Here is a 16,978-nt window from a genome sequence, read left to right as displayed (position 1 = left end):
ATTTTTTAACCTTAAACTTGGGGTAAAACAGTGTCCTAAGGGCTGGTGACTGTATTCTGGTAGCAAACATACCTCACATTGTTACTTCAAGGTAACAATGTACACTGTTAGAAGCACTTTATTTAATCATTTCAGAGTTTCCCAAAACAATTCAGAATGTAAATAAGACCTCACCCTACATGTTAGCATGTAATGTTTTTCCCTCACTAAAAAGTTATTAAAACTTCAATGTATTTATAACCTTGTTAATGTATTCACAATTCACTGACACGACTCACTTAAAAAAACAAACATGTATATACTTCCTTTACTTATAAAACAAATAGCATTTACATTAGAACAAGAATTCCCAAGAACTATGCAAAGCTGCAGAAAACAAGTCAGTATCAGAGCTGTAGTTAGTTTTCTTTTCCACCTTGTAAGCCGATTCACTCATTCATCTCCATTTTTTCCTCATTAAAAGAAATGAAAACAGTCTCCCCTTGCCTGTTGTTCAAAAGTCTGCAAATAACCTGTACGCATATGGAACTGACAATACTGCCAGATGTGCATCATGACAGTTCTGCATTCCACCCAATATCAGCATCAGCATCATCTTCATCTGAGATGCTGCAAAAGTCACTTTCCATCCCTTCGTCACAAAACAAGACATCCCCCTCATCAATTTCCATTGCAGGTCCACCTAGTCCGGCCTGCATCACTTCCAAGTAGTTTTTCTGGACCGTGACAAGGAGAGTCTGCTGCTGGAACCTTCTTCGTTTAAGCTCTCCCTGAAGACCTTGAAGGGCATCTTCAGAGAGACTGCTTTGGCTGTCTAGAGAGGGATGAACAGAAAGACTTTGTGAGGAAAAAATAGTCTTGCAGTATGATCCATTATAATTGACATAAACAGGACACTGAACATAGGCACACATCAAATACACTAAATTTCTAGCTAAAATACAGACAACTAAAACTTACCTCTTGCACAGACAGTTGAACCATCAAAGGTCTGCTCCTTTTTCTGGGTGAACTCCCAGTGTTGCCTTACTTCTGTAGCAAGAATGATCATCTCCTCCTCTAGTCTGTGTATATGCATGACTTTATCGAAAACCTTCTTTTTGGACAGGAAATCCACTCCATCTGGAAATATATGCAAATGTAGTAGTGAAAAAGGACAAAAAAGCTAAATGCCGCCGCCGCCGCCTCACCATCCAGGCCTGACGACCTCACAGGGGAGAAATGGGGAGAAACATTAACTTCTCTAAGGCAGACATAGACTTAAATGCTTCTTTGTAATATGGTGTTCAAATGTCACCAATCACATAACATACCAGAGGGTGGTAACTGCCAAGGACATATATAGCCAGCCTGTAAAGCATTATTAACTGAACCAACTTGATTTTTTGGTTCAACCATGTCATCATGTAGAGATATGTAGTTCTTCAACTGCTGCTTTTCCCGCCACATCCGGCTGTGGATGACAGAACGTCCAGAGTTGCGATCTGGAAAACATTACAAATAAAATTTCAGTGAATAAACAGCACATAATTACAAGAAATGAAATAATTAAATGAACAAAAAGTAACACCCAACAAATCAAATGATGAATGCCATACCTGATTGACGGTATAGCCGTGCCCTGCGCTGTCTTACGCCCAGAGAAGTCTCTTCGATTCTTCTTCTCACTGCGATCAAAGAATCGTCACTGTCCACAGGGAGTTCTGTACAACACAAAGCACTGTTAAGTTTTTAAACATTTCATATTGTAGCGTTAGTAACTGAATGTTTATGTTTCATACTGATCAGTTAGTTGATTAGGGAATGGTACTCACATAGTTCAAGTGAACCGCTGGTTTATTAATATACCTTTTTCTGGTAAGCGGAACGTTGTAGCGGGTGGTGTGTTCCAGGGAGAGGGATTTTTTGTTGGGGTGATCATTCGCAGGCTCTGGTGTGGACATAACGTCTGTCTGCACTGGCGCTAGAGTGTTTAACAGTCCACGATTGTTCTGCAGACTGTAATCCTCAATAAAAGAACTTAACGTTGCATCCCTTGCTTGGAGTGGTCTTTCAAACGGCACCCCATCTAAACATCTCCTGTTAGCGAAGCTAACAATATATAAGTATAAGTTTACAACCTGCCAGTGATGCTCAAAAGTAAAACCATCTACCATTTGAAACACTTCCCATGTTCAGATCACTCCTGGACATCTCTGACCCACTGATGTACAGTCCAGTCATTGGCAGACATCTCACTTTTGAGTGTCTCAAGGCTCTGCCTCTCCCTTTGGAGATTCTGCTGTCTGTTGGATATAAAATGTGTTCAGTTGTCATTCAGATTGCCCTGTGCCACCTTTAACAAAAAGCTAGTTAAGATAACAGCTACCTTAAAGTCTTGTGCATAAGGTTTCACACATATTCTCCACTTTTCTTCTATTCCAGTCTATGATCTGTACAGTCCGCATGTCTGTGCGGGCTAGAAAAGAGAAGCAGTGTTAGAATATGTTTTTAACTGTTTCAAAAGTTTTTTTTCCTTGGCAACTCCAAATTAACTACTTATTTAATAGTCATGGAGTTGAATGTTCTAGACATACAACTTAAAAGCCACGGACTTACCTCCTTTACCCATGAACTTTGTATTTATGGCAGTCCTGGAGAGGAAAGTGTTAACCATTTCCACCTCTTCTCCCAAGGTGGAACCAGCTCCATCCTGATTGCCTCCTCCCCATTTTATCTGTCATTTAGGAATATATAGTGCGGTGCCTTGGTTCATTAAAACATCTGATGCTGTTGAGGTTTTATAGTTATGTACACTGAATCTGAAATAGAATGATGACACTTTTTGAAACATTAACTCAAACTTTATTCCATGTGCTTTCGCATGAAGCACGGACAGCAAGGGCTTCATTGTGGTGAGCTGATTGTACTCTGGGCAGGTTTTGGTTATTCTTGTGATATATGACCAGTATTTACAGATGACATCCATACAAAAGAAGACTGGTGAATTCTTGGCATTGGATATGCGAAAATTTCCTCCCCGTAGGGTTACATTACAGTGTCAGTGGTGTTACGAACAGTAACAGTGACACACTTGGTTCTATGGTGGTTAGCACATTAGGAAAATGTATGCGCCAATATAAAGCTTACTAATAGTACGTTACGGCAACACACTGAAAACAGTTAATAAATGGATCTGTAGTGAAAATACTTGGATCTTACCTGTACATATTCAAGGCAGGGAGAATAATACCATGGTGACAAACAGCTACTTCAAAACCCTGAGACAAAATGGAATGTTTAACATTATTCAGATATGCCTACATAAGGCTAATATTATTATTGGACACCTGAAGTATGACACCACAATCAACATTGTTAGAAAAAATATGTATTTAAAGTACAATACATATTAAATCCAATCATTTTCAAATATTTATGACAAAATAAACAGCCAGACAATGTGACATTAACACAAGACACCTATAAAAGCTACCTGCTCATCGAGGCTGGAGGCCAGTAACCGCTGATCTGAACATCAGAGTTGAAGACAGAGTTGAATTAAGGTTGTTCATGGAGTTACCTTTCATGTTGACAAACACCACAGGCCTTCCAGGAATGACAGTGACACTTGCTGGAGTAGGAATTTATGAATACCAACACTTTAGATATGATTTTATCTTTAACTTGAAAGAACCTATGTGCAGGTACACACAATTTCCTCCTCTGCATATATCTAACGATGTGTACTACTCAGTATGCAAAAATGTTTTGAAATAACTTTAGTATGCAGTTATTTTTAACCGGCTTCATGAGGTTGTCACAACATTCTTTGTTCGAACAGTCCTAAAGAATAAAAACTCTTGCAAGACTGTCATTTAAACCAAAAATGGTTATGTTGGAGAGATTCACAAGTTTTGATTTTCACATCTTTTCCCCCATCAAGTATATATATGACCCCAATTAGATATTTACTACTCTACAAAACCAAGTGGAAAAAAAATACTGAGGAAAAAAGATTTTACATTTTAAGGCATACACAAAAGTTTAACTGGCGCACACACAAAGTATAAATATCCTACCACATGTTTGATGTGAATAATGCCCCTTGTGCCCCCTCTCCACAACTGTTGGGGGAGAGGCATGTGGAAGCCATTGATTCTGGATGTCCGATTGTGTAGTACTTTGGTCTCATGCTAAATTACATCACAATCACTGCAATAGTATTGCATCAGCATAAATTCAGAACATCTAATTACAGCTTCTGTCTGTTGGCATGTTTGACAGAGCTGTGGTTTGATGCAAGTTCCTCTCAGCATATTGTCTAGGACAGGGGTCGGGAACCTATGCTTGCGGACCAGGTGTGGCTCTTTTAATGATTGCATCTTGCTCGCAGATAAAACAAAATATTTTCACTTGTTTTAATCTAGCCATCGTTTCACTGCTCATGTCCTGTTCAGGGCAACAGTTCACTGCAGGAGCAATTCTCCATTATTTTTTATTGGATGATACTGGCCTACGTTGCCCGTTGCTGGCTAAACAGGTAAACGCCCCCTTTTGAATCAGTCTGCTGGTCATTAGCTCAAAGCTAACCCTTCTACAAAGAAGATGGCGAAAAGAAAAAAAAGATGACGAATATCGTACATTTCAGAATGAATGGACCGAAGAATTCACCTTTGTGGAGAGAGCAGGTTCTGCGGTGTGTCTAATTTGCAATGACAAAATTGCATCAATGAAATGGTCAAATGTAAAGCGGCACTTTGACACGCGCCATGCTATCTTTGCATCAAAGTACCCTGCAGGAGACAGCAGAAAGAAAGCGTGCCAAGAGCTACTGAGCAGGGTGCAAGCTAGCCAGCAGCAACTCCTCGTATGGATCCGGCAAGGTAACTATAATTCTGATAGCTTTGCTGGATCTTTAGCAATAGTGAGGAACGAAAAACCATTCACAGATGGCCAGTATTTTAAAACATTCATTTAGGATGTAGCCAATTAACTTTTTGATGATCTTCCGAACAAAGAAAAGATAATCAAACGGATACAAGACATGCCTCTGTCGGCAAGAACTGTTCACAAATGTACCATCATGATGGCAAACAAAGTGGAGGAAACGCAAGTGAAGGACATAAATGCAGCGCCTTTCTTTTTCCTGGCTTTGGACGAGTCAACAGACATGAGCCATTTGTCTCAGTTCAGCGTGATTGCTAGATATGCTGTTGATGACAAACTGCGTGAAGAAAGTCTTGCTGTTCTGCCAATAAAATTATCCACAAGAGGTGAGGATTTATTCAAGTCTTTCATGGAGTTTGCTCAAGAAAAAAATCTACCTATGAATAAACTTCTCTCAGTGTGTACTGATGGTGCTCCGTGTATGGTGGGAAAAAACAAAGGATTTGTGGCACTTCTTCGTGAACATGAAGATAGACCCATCCTAAGTTTCCATTGGACACCAGGAGGCACTTTGTGCTCAGATGTGTGACGGGCAGTTTGGTGAAGTGATGTCGCTGGTCATTCGTGTGATCAGCTTTATTGTTGCCCGAGCCTTAAATGATCGCCAGTTTAAAACACTGCTGGATGAAGTTGGAAATAACTATCCTGGTCTGCTTTTGCACAGCAATGTGCGTTGGTTGTCAAGAGGGAAGGTGCTTAGCCGTTTTGCAGCTTGCCTGAACAAAATCCGGACTTTCTTGAAATGAAAGGCATCGAGCATCCTGAGCTAGCCGAAACTGAGTGGCTCCTAAAGTTTTACTATCTCGTAGATATGACTGAACATCTGAACCAGCTCAACGTGAAAATGCAAGGCATTGGAAATACAGTGTTATCCCTTCAACAAGCTGTGTTTGCTTTTGAAAACAAGCTAGAGCTCTTCATTATGGATCTTGAAACAGGTTGTTTACTACATTTTGAAAAACTGAGCCAATTTAAAGATGCATGCACAGCAAGTGAGCCTATTCAAAACTTTGATTTCCACCAGCTAGCTTCACACCCAGTCTCCTACAGTCCTTCAAAGCACGCTTTGGAGAACTTCGTGAGCACACTCGTCTTTTTAAGTTCATCACCCATCCAAACGAGTGTTCACTGAACACAGCCGACCTGAGTTACATTCCTGGAGATTTTGAAGCAGAAGTGGCTGACCTGAAGGCCTCAGACATGTGGGTGAACAAGTTCAAGTCACTGAATGAAGAACTGGAAAGAATCACACGACAGAAAGCAGAGTTGGCAAGCAATCACATGTGGACAGAAATGAAAAAACTTCAACCCGAAGACCAGCTGATTCTTAAAACTTGGAACGCGCTTCCTGTCACATACCACACACTGCAGTGTGTGAGTATTGCTGTTTTGACCATGTTTGGATCTACGTATGCATGTGAGCAGTCATTCTCACATCTTAAAACCATCAAGTCCAATCTACGATCACGTTTAACGGGTGAAAGTCTCAACGCTTGCATGAAGCTTAACCTCACCAAGTACCAACCAGACTACAAAGACATCAGCAAATCCATGCAGCACCAGAAGTCGCATTAATGGTGAGTATTATAATATTATTTAAAAGAATAAATTCAGAGGCTTATTATTCTGACATTTAGTTGAATTTACTTTTAAAATATATTATATGGTTCTCATTGAAACAAATTTCCATATATTTTGCTTTCATGGCTCTCTTAGTCAAAAAGGTTCCCGACCCCTGATCTAGGAGCTGAGTTCTGGCTTCCTTCCATCTCTCAGATGAAGCAGTGTTCCAGTGTTCAAGTTTCCAGTCACTGGCTGCTGTTGGAGAGCTGCTGTCAGGGGTGGAATCGCAAACATTTCGGTCACTGAGCAGTTTCTCCAGCTCTTTAAAGACAGAGTCTGTTTAAAAAGAAGAAAAATACATCAATAAAGCTAAATCTGGCCTGAGCAATAACCCCCAATTATATCAAAATCACAATCAAAGCCAATTGAATATTACAATGACATGTATGTACAAGACTCACTGAAGGCAAAATATGTGGAATGTCACCTTCAAGTATTGTGGTGCCACTAATTAAAATGGCAAAAACCTAAAATTTTCATTTTGACAACTGCAGATTAATGTATTGTGTTAAAACTGGTGAAAATAAAATGTCTCTCGTCTCGTCTTCGTGCCACTTATCCGGGGTCGGGTCGTGGGGGCAGCAGCCTAAGCAGGGAAGCCCAGACTTCCCTCTCCCCAGCCACATTTGCCAACTCTGTGGGAGGATCCCGAGGCGTTCCCAGGCCAGCCGAGAGATATAATCCCTCCAGCGTGTCCTGGGTCTTCCCCGGGGTCTCCTCCCAGAGAGACGTGCCTGGAACACCTCACCAGGGAGTTCCAGGAGGCATCCTGACCAGATGCCCGAGCCACCTCAACTGGCTCCTCTCGATGCGGAGGAGCAGCGGCTCTACTCTGATCTCCTCCCAGATGACCGAGCTCCTCACCCTATCTCTAAGGGAGAGCCCGGCCACCCTGCGGAGGAAACTCATTTCAGCCGCCTGTATACGAGATCTCCTTCTTTCGGTCACGACCCACAGCTCATGACCATAGGTGAGGGTAGGAATGTAGATCGACTGGTAAATCGAGAGCTTCGCCTTCTGGCTCAGCTCCTTTTTCACCACGACAGACCGGCACAGAGTCCGCATTACTGCAGAAGCCGCACCGATCTGTCTGTCGATCTCACGCTCAATCCTTCCCTCACTTGTGAACAAAACCCTGAGATATTTAAACTCCTCCACTTGAGGCAGGACCTGACTCTCGAACCGGAGAGGGCGATCCACCCTATTCCGGCTGAGAACCATGGTCTCAGATTTGGAGGTGCCGATTCCCATCCCGGCCGCTTCACACTCTGCAGCGAATCGCTCAAGTGAGAGCTGGAGATCACGACCAGATGAAGCCAACAGGACCACGTCATCTGCAAAAAGCAGGGACCCAATCCTGAGGCCACCAAGCCGGATCCCCTCAACACCTCAGCTGCGCCTAGAAATTCTGTCCATATAAGTTATGAACAGAATCGGTGATAAAGTGCAGCCTTGGCGGAGTCCAACCGTCACCGGAAACAAATCCGACTTACTACCGGCAATGCGGACCAAGTTCTGACACCTGTCGTACAGGGACCGGACAGCCCGTACAAGGGGGTCCGGTACCCCATACTCCCGGAGTACCCCCCACAGGAGCCCCCGAGGGACACGGTCGAACGTCTTCTCCAGGTCCACAAAGCACATGTACACTGGTTAGACAAACTCCCATGCCCCCTCCAGGACCCCAAAGAGGGTATAGAGCTGGTCCACTGTTCCGCGACCAGGACGAAAACCACACTGCTCCTCCTCAATCAGAGATTCGACTATCCGGCGGACCCTCCTCTCCAGGACCCCTGAATAGACCTTACCAAGGAGGCTGAGAAGTGTGATTCCCCTGTAATTGGAACACACCTTCCGGTCCTCCTTCTTAAAAAGGGGTACCACCACCCCAGTCTGCCAATCCAGCGGCACTGCCCCCGATGTCCATGTGATGCTGCAAAGGCGTGTCAGCCAGGACAGCCCCACAGCATCCAGAGCCTTAAGGAACTCTGGGCGGATCTCATCCACCCCCGGGGCCTTGCCACCAAGGAGCTTTTTGACCACCTCAGCAACTTCAGCCCCAGAAATAGGAGAGTCCACCCGAGTCCCCCAGCCCTGCTTCCTCATCGGAAGACGTGTTGGTAGGATTGAGGAGGTCTTCGAAGTACTCCCTCCACCGACCCACAACGTCCCATCTCCACTGTTGATGGAGCACTGCTTCCCCCTCCTGAGCCGCCGGATGGTGGACCAGAATCTCCTGGAAGCCGTCCGGAAGTCTTTCTCCATGGCCTCGCCGAACTCCTCCCAGGCCCGAGTTTTTGCCTTGGCGACAGCAGAAGTCGCATGCTGCTTAGCCTGTCGGTACCCATCAGCTGCCTCCAGAGTTCCACAGGCCAAGAAGGCCCGATAGGACTCCTTCTTCAGCTTGACAGCATCCCTCACTGCTGGTGTCCACCAACGAGTCCTGGGATTACCGCCACAACAGGCACCAACGACCTTACGGCCACAGCTCCGGCTGGCCGCCTCAGCAATAGAGGCACGGAACACAGCCCATTCAGACTCAATGTCCCCCGCCTCACTTGGGACATGGTTGAAGCTCTGCTGAAGGTGGGAGTTGAAGCTCGCTCTGACGGGGGACTCAGCCAGACGTTCCCAGCAGACCCTCACAACACGTTTGGGCCTGCCAGCTCTGACCGGCTTCCTCCCCCACCATCTGAGCCAACTCACCACCAGGTGGTGATCAGTTGAAGCTCCGCCCCCCTCTTCACCCGAGTGTCCAAGGCATGTGGCCGCAGGTCCGATGATACGACTACAAAATCGATCATCGAACTGCGGCCCAGGGAATCCTGATGCCAGGTGTACATATGGACACTCTTATGTTGGAACATGGTGTTCGTTATGGACAATCCATGACGAGCACAGAAGTCCAATAACAAAACACCATTTGGGTTCAGAGGGGGGGGGGGACCATGCCTCCCAATCACTCCCCTCCAGGTTCACTGTCATTGCCCACGTGAGCATTGAAGTCCCCCAGCAGAACTATGGAGTCCCTAGAAGGAGCACCCTCCAGCACTCCCTCCAAGGACTCCAGAAAGGGTGGGTACTCTGAACTGCTGTTCGGTGCATAAGCACAGACAACAGTCAGGACCCGTCCCCCCACCCGAAGGTGGAGAAAAACTACCCTCTCTTCCACTGGGGTCAACCCCAACGTGCAGGCACCAAGATGGCGGCTGATGAGAATGCCCACACCTCCTCAGCGCCTCTCACCATCAGCAACTCCAGAGTGGAAGAAAGTCCAGCCCGTCTCGAGGGTACTGGTTCCAGAGCCCAAGCCATGCGTCGAGGTGAGTCCAACTATATCTAGCCGGAACCCCTCAACCTCACGCACAAGCTCAGGCTCCTTCCCCACCAGAGAGGTGACATTCCACGTCCCTAGAGCCAGCTTCTGCAGCCGGGGATCGGACCGCCAGGGTCCTCGCCCCTTGCTGCCGCCCAGCTCACACTGCAACCGACCCCTACGGCTCCTCCCGCAGATGGTGAGCCCATGGGAGGTGGGTCTCATGTAACCCTTTCGGGCTGAGCCCGACCGGGCCCCATGGGCGAAGGCTCGGCCACCAGACGCTCGCTCTCGTACCCCACCTCCAGGCCTGGCTCCAGAGGGGGATCCCGGTAACCGTCCGGGCAAGGGAACATTTATGCCCATGTTTGTCGTCATCATAGGGGTCGATGAGCCGTGCTTGGTCTGGTCCCTCCCCTAGACACCTGTTTGCCATGGGTGACCCTACCAGGGGCATAAAGCCCCCGACAACATAGCTGCTAGGATCTTCGGGACGCACAAACCCCTCCACCACGATAAGGTGACGGCTCAGGGAGGGGGAAAATAAAGTGTGTTCCCTACAAATACACAAATGAGATCTCAAATACACCCACTATAACAGTTATTGTAACAGAAAGTATTTGAGTATAATTGATTCCAACAAGCATCTCCATAGCCATAATCTTTGTGATTTTTGCTTCTGGGCATTCATCACTTTTCATCTAAATATGTTTAAAAACAATGTAGTATCCCCGCTTTGGCAGTCTATGAAACAATATGGTTGCATCATTTGTGTAGTTGTGTATTTAAATATACATATTATGGCCAGATAGTGCCAAACGTTATGAGAATCTATAGGAAACAAGTTGGAAAAAATTGTTTCCTACTTACGTACTTTTGTCTCTTGCTCATCCGGCTTTTCTACAGAATGTTCTTCTGGAGCACTGGGCATGACTGATCTAGATTTTCTCATTGTTAAAATAAAGTTCCATGTTAAACATGTCATCGGAACAGGACAGTGTCAACCAGAATTTAATGGTGACTCATTAAGTCTGTTGACTACAAATATCTTTAACCCTGTCTTTTGATCTCCTCCTTTTTTTATTGCTTCCCTAAGAATGGAAACACAATCCAAACAATTAATGTAAACACAGTCTACTACAGAACAACTTTAATCTATTAAATTCCCAAGGGGACATGGACTAAACTGTTTTCTAAAAACAAAATTTATGGTTATAAGTAATTCAGGTTGGACAACAGTCAACATACACAGTCTAATCTATATTTACATTCACACGTGTATCATTAAATCCAGGCAATGAAACTAACATTCTTAACGATTTTTAAATATGTTGTTGCAGTAGTATCCTGTCGCAAACACAGACAATGGGAATCTATGTTAGCATAAATAGCACACGCGAGGTAGTTTTGCAAGCTAGCAATCTACCTAACAAGACAACATCAGAAACACAGGTAATATTTTCTAGGTTCACAAGGTATAATTAGCTAAGTAATACTTAGCTAAGTAAATACAACAAAGCTACTCACCGAATAATTTCTAAATGTCCACACAAATCATCGATGCTAGTATTTTTGAACGTCCGAACTGTCCAGACCATCCAGACCATCCAGGAAAATTTGCGGCATGCGCAGGCGCACTGGTTGCAGGAAATACGTAGTAGATCTTACGTAACTTTGAGCATAGTTTTTCGTAGATACTATATGTATCAGTAATGAGACTCTGAGACTCATTTAGATGATACTTTTGATGAAAATGAACTGAGAATTCAAGGGTATAATATTTTCAGACGAGACAGAAATAAATATGGGGATGGCATGGCCTTCTATGTGCAATCTCATGTAGCTGTGAAGATGAGAGAAGATCTAATGAACTACAACATTGAAGTCATATGGCTGCAGATACAGATACCTCATATAAAGTCAATACTAGTTGGATGCTGTTATCGACCTCCCAGTGCAGCTAGCAAATACCTGATTACAATGACTGAGATGTTGGACTACAGCAGTACTGTGGGTTTAGAGATGTATTTCATGGGAGACCTTAACATTGACTGGCTATCAAAAAACTGTTCATTGAGAGCAAAACTATCTGATGCTGCAACTGCAATAGGACTTATACAATTAGTAAGCATGCCAACAAGAATTTACCCTAAAAATGATGGTACAATTACTTTAACTTGTATTGATTATATTTTTACAAATGCTCCAGAATTGTGTACAAGGACTATCTCTGTTCCAACAAGCTGTAGTGACCATAATTTAATTATTACTTTGCAGAAAGCAAAAATGGAGAAGGTGGGGCCTAGGTTTATTTACAAAAGATCTTTCAAAACTTTCAACCAAGATGCATTCAGGGAGGATGTGAGAAATATATGCTGGTCTAATGTATTTGCAGAAACAAATGCTAATGATGCATTAAATGAATTCAACCAAGAATTTATGTCCATAGTTGACAAACATGCACCACTCAGGAGGTTTACGGTTAAGAATATTAAAACACCATGGTTGGATAAAGACATAAAGCTTTTAATGAAACAAAGAAATCAAGCTAAAGAAACAGCAATTTTAACTGGTAATCAAGAAGACAGGAAAGTCTATCGAAACTTACGCAACAATGTCACAAAACTCAACAAAACTAAAAAGAAATTATATTATGAAAAAGATATTGAACAAAATAAGAGAGATTATAAGAAAAATGTGGAACATAATTAATGATTTGACTGGCAGAAATAGAAAATCTATGCCAACTTTCATTGATGCAGATGGTACATTTTTAACTAATCATGCAGATGTGGCAAATTTTTTTAATAATTATTTTATAAATAAAGTTAATATACTAAGGGAGGGAATGTCAACAAATTATAATACATCTTGTTTAAACATAAAACAAGAAATAATAAAAGATAATATATATATTTTTAAATTTCAAGAGGTAACAATAAGTGAAGTTGAAAATCTAATAAAAAATATTAAAAATAAACCACCAGGTGTCGATGAAATGAATGGAAACCTCCTGAAGATGGCAGATGATTTTGTTGCGCCAGTTATCACATACATCATAAATCTAAGCTTAACGACAGGTGTCTGTCCACAAAAATGGAAAAATGCCAAAATTATTCCTTTGCTTAAAAATAAAAAACAACCTTTTTCTGGTAAAAAATAGTCGACCTATAAGTCCGTTAACAGCTGTTGGAAAGATCATTGAGAATATTGTATATACTCAAGTTAACAGTTATTTTAGTAACCATGGACTATTTGTTCCTAATCAACATGCCTGTAGAAAAGGGCATTCAACTGCAACAGCACTGACCACCATGACTGATGACTGGCTGACAGGCATTGAGGAAAAGAAACTGGTTGGCAGTATCATGCTAGACTTCTCTGACGCTTTTGATATAATAGATCACACAATATTAATCAAGAAGCTACAGACCGATGGATTTGATGATTCTGCTATAACATGGTTTAACAGCTATTTAATAGGCAGAACTCAGACTGTTTTCTTCAATGGTTGTTATTCCAACATCAGAAGGTTGACATGCGGAGTCCCGCAAGGCAGCAGTCTTGGTCCTTTATTGTACAATATTTATACTAATGATTTACCACTCGTTCTCTCAAAGGCCAAAATTGTTATGTATGCGGATGATTCAACAATTTCTGCATCAGCTGCTACTGGAGAAGAGTTGAACCGTGTCTTACAGATACAGTTGAATGCTGTTGTTAAATGGGTTAATGAAAATAAATTAGTTTTAAATATTTCAAAGTGTATAGTAATCGGTTCTAACCATAACATTAACCTAAATCCTCGATTGCATCTTAAAATACAAGATAGCTCAATTCAACAAGTCAATGAAACAAAGCTCTTAGGAATAGTAGTAGATAATAAATTATCATGGTCAAAACATGTACAGATGTTATGTGCCAAAATGGAGAGCGTGATTACTATGATTAGGAGATACGCATATTTTCTGACAAGAGAAGCTACAAAAGTAGTGGTACAGGCTCTAATTTTATCAAACCTTGACTACTGCCCGACTGCATGGTCTAATGCTTCAACTGAAAATATAAGAAAATTACAACTAATACAAAATAGAGCAGCATGTCTAGTACTTCATTGTGATTATTACACCAGCACTAAACTTATGCATCAAAAATCAAAGGGGTTATGGGTTCAGGATAGGCTTTTATACTCCTTATTGTGTATGTTCAGGAATGTTTCTGTCACTAAAGTACCACAGACTCTCTACCAAAATCTATTGTTTAGTTCCAGCATACATGATTATGCCACTAGACATGCATCTGCAAACAAATTTATTTTACCAAGAGCTGTGACAAATTACAGGAAAAGAACATTTGCATATAGGGGCATGAATGAATGGAATCTACTGCCTAAGCAAATTATTTGCATGCAAAAGCAACTAAGATTCAAAATTTCTCAAAGAGTTTATTCTACTAAACAGATGACTCTTTGGAAAATAGTTTTCTAATGTTTACTAATAAATATAAATTTGTAAAGTTATTAAATACCACTTGTAAATTTACTAATTAAATATTGAATACTGATTTACTAATTAAAAATAGAGATGTGCTCTTCTGTTCCAGATTAAAGTCTGTAATTTGAAATAATCATATATCTATTGGATGTTTTTTTTATTTTGTTGTTTTTGTTTTTTTTTTTAAATTATTTTTATTGTACTGACAAATGTACTGTTGAGTGTCTTTTCTAAAGAACTGTTTTATCAGTTGTACAATGGATTGTATAATGGTTGTTGTATGTCATTGTAATATTATTGTATTTTTTTATGGACCCCAGGAAGAATAGCAGCAGCATCTGCTGTGGCTAATGGGGATCCAAACAAACAAACAAACAAACAAACAGTAATGGGAATACGTTGATTGATGAGACAACAGCCAGCAAACTACGGGCTATTCCTCTGTCCAATAACACAATCCACAGGCGCATATATGACATGTCAAAGGACATAGAGGAGCAGCTTAATGATAAAAGTGCATGACAGATGGATGAAGCTACGGACAGAAACAAGGATTGCTTATTCATAACTTATGTTAGATTCGTAGATGGAGAAGAGATGAAGGAAGAATTGCTTTTCTGCAAAAAAGTTCCTGGGAGGGCCACAGCAGAGAAACTGTTTAAAATCATTGACTCTTATTTGAAAAATGCAAATGCCAATCTGAACTGTGTGGGGATCTGCACAGAAGGGGCGCAAGCTATGGCTGGAAAGCATGGAGGGCTGCAAGCGCGTATCAAGCGCGTTTCCCCCAATGCGCAGTGGACATGATTCACCGTGAAGCACTGGCATCTAAACAGCTCAGTCCCGAGCTGAATGATGTCATAACGGATGTAATTACCACTGTCAATTACATTAAAACAGACTTGTAAAAACCCGGATTTTTTCAGCACTCTGCGAGGAAATGGGCAGCTGTTCTGTCTCACAGCGAGTCCCGATGGCTGTCACGTGGTAAGGTGCTGTGGAGGGTCTTTGAACTGCGAGATGAGATCCGCATCTTTTTGAATGAAGAAGGAAGTGATCTTGCCCACAAGTTTTGCTGTAACAAGTTCCTCATGAAACTTGCATACCTCAGTGAGATATTTCTGAAACTCAATGAACTAAATTTGCAAGTGCAGGGCACAAACACACACCTCCCACATCTGGCAGATAAAGTCACATCACTCATCAGAAAACTTGATATGTGGCAGCAGCGAGCTAAAGATGGAAATGTGGATTCTTTTGGGAACCTGAAGTCGTTCACTGAAGACATCAGGCTGAAGAACACGGTGATTCCATGCATGACAGCACACATCTCTTCCCTTTGGAAACTTTTCCAGAAATGTTTTTTGGTGCAAGATTCCAAAAAATATGACTTGATCCGCGAGGAGGTGGTGGAGTCGTTTACACCCGCGAGGAGGTGGAGGAGTCGTTTACACCCGCGAGGAGGTGGAGGAGTCGTTTACACCCGCGAGGAGGTGGAGGAGTCGTTTACACCCGCGAGGAGGTGGAGGAATCGTTTACACCCGCGAGGAGGTGGTGGAGTCGTTTACACCCGCGAGGAGGTGGTGGAGTCGTTTACACCCGCGAGGAGGTGGTGGAGTCGTTTACACCCGCGAGGAGGTGGAGGAGTCGTTTACACCCGCGAGGAGGTGGTGGAGTCGTTTACACCCGCGAGGAGGTGGTGGAGTCGTTTACACCCGCGAGGAGGTGGAGGAGTCGTTTACACCCGCGAGGAGGTGGAGGAGTCGTTTACACCCGCGAGGAGGTGGTGGAGTCGTTTACACCCGCGAGGAGGTGGTGGAGTCGTTTACACCCGCGAGGAGGTGGTGGAGTCGTTTACACCCGCGAGGAGGTGGAGGAGTCGTTTACACCCGCGAGGAGGTAGTGGAGTCGTTAACACCCGCGAGGAGGTGGTGGAGTCGTTTACACCCGCGAGGAGGTGGAGGAATCGTTTACACCCGCGAGGAGGTGGAGGAATCGTTTACACCCGCGAGGAGGTGGAGGAGTCGTTTACACCCGCGAGGAGGTGGAGGAGTCGTTTACACCCGCGAGGAGGTGGTGGAGTCATTTACAGCCGCGAGGAGGTGGAGGAATCGTTTACACCCGCGAGGAGGTGGAGGAGTCGTTTACACCCGCGAGGAGGTGGAGGAGTCGTTTACACCCGCGAGGAGGTGGTGGAGTCATTTACAGCCGCGAGGAGGTGGAGGAATCGTTTACACCCGCGAGGAGGTGGAGGAGTCGTTTACACCCGCGAGGAGGTGGAGGAGTCGTTTACACCCGCGAGGAGGTGGAGGAGTCGTTTACACCCGCGAGGAGGTGGAGGAATCGTTTACACCCGCGAGGAGGTGGTGGAGTCGTTTACACCCACGAGGAGGTGGAGGAGTCGTTTACACCCGCGAGGAGGTGGAGGAGTCGTTTACACCCGCGAGGAGGTGGAGGAGTCGTTTACACCCGCGAGGAGGTGGTGGAGTCGTTTACAACCGCGAGGAGGTGGAGGAGTCGTTTACACCCGCGAGGAGGTGGTGGAGTCGTTTACACCCGCGAGGAGGTGGTGGAGTCGTTTACACCCACGAGGAGGTGGAGGAGTCGTTTACACCCG

Source organism: Telmatherina bonti (assembly GCF_933228915.1).
Source record: "Telmatherina bonti genome assembly, chromosome: 7".
In the NCBI taxonomy this organism is placed as follows: Eukaryota; Metazoa; Chordata; class Actinopteri; order Atheriniformes; family Telmatherinidae; genus Telmatherina; species Telmatherina bonti.
This window is presented reverse-complemented; position numbering follows the sequence as displayed.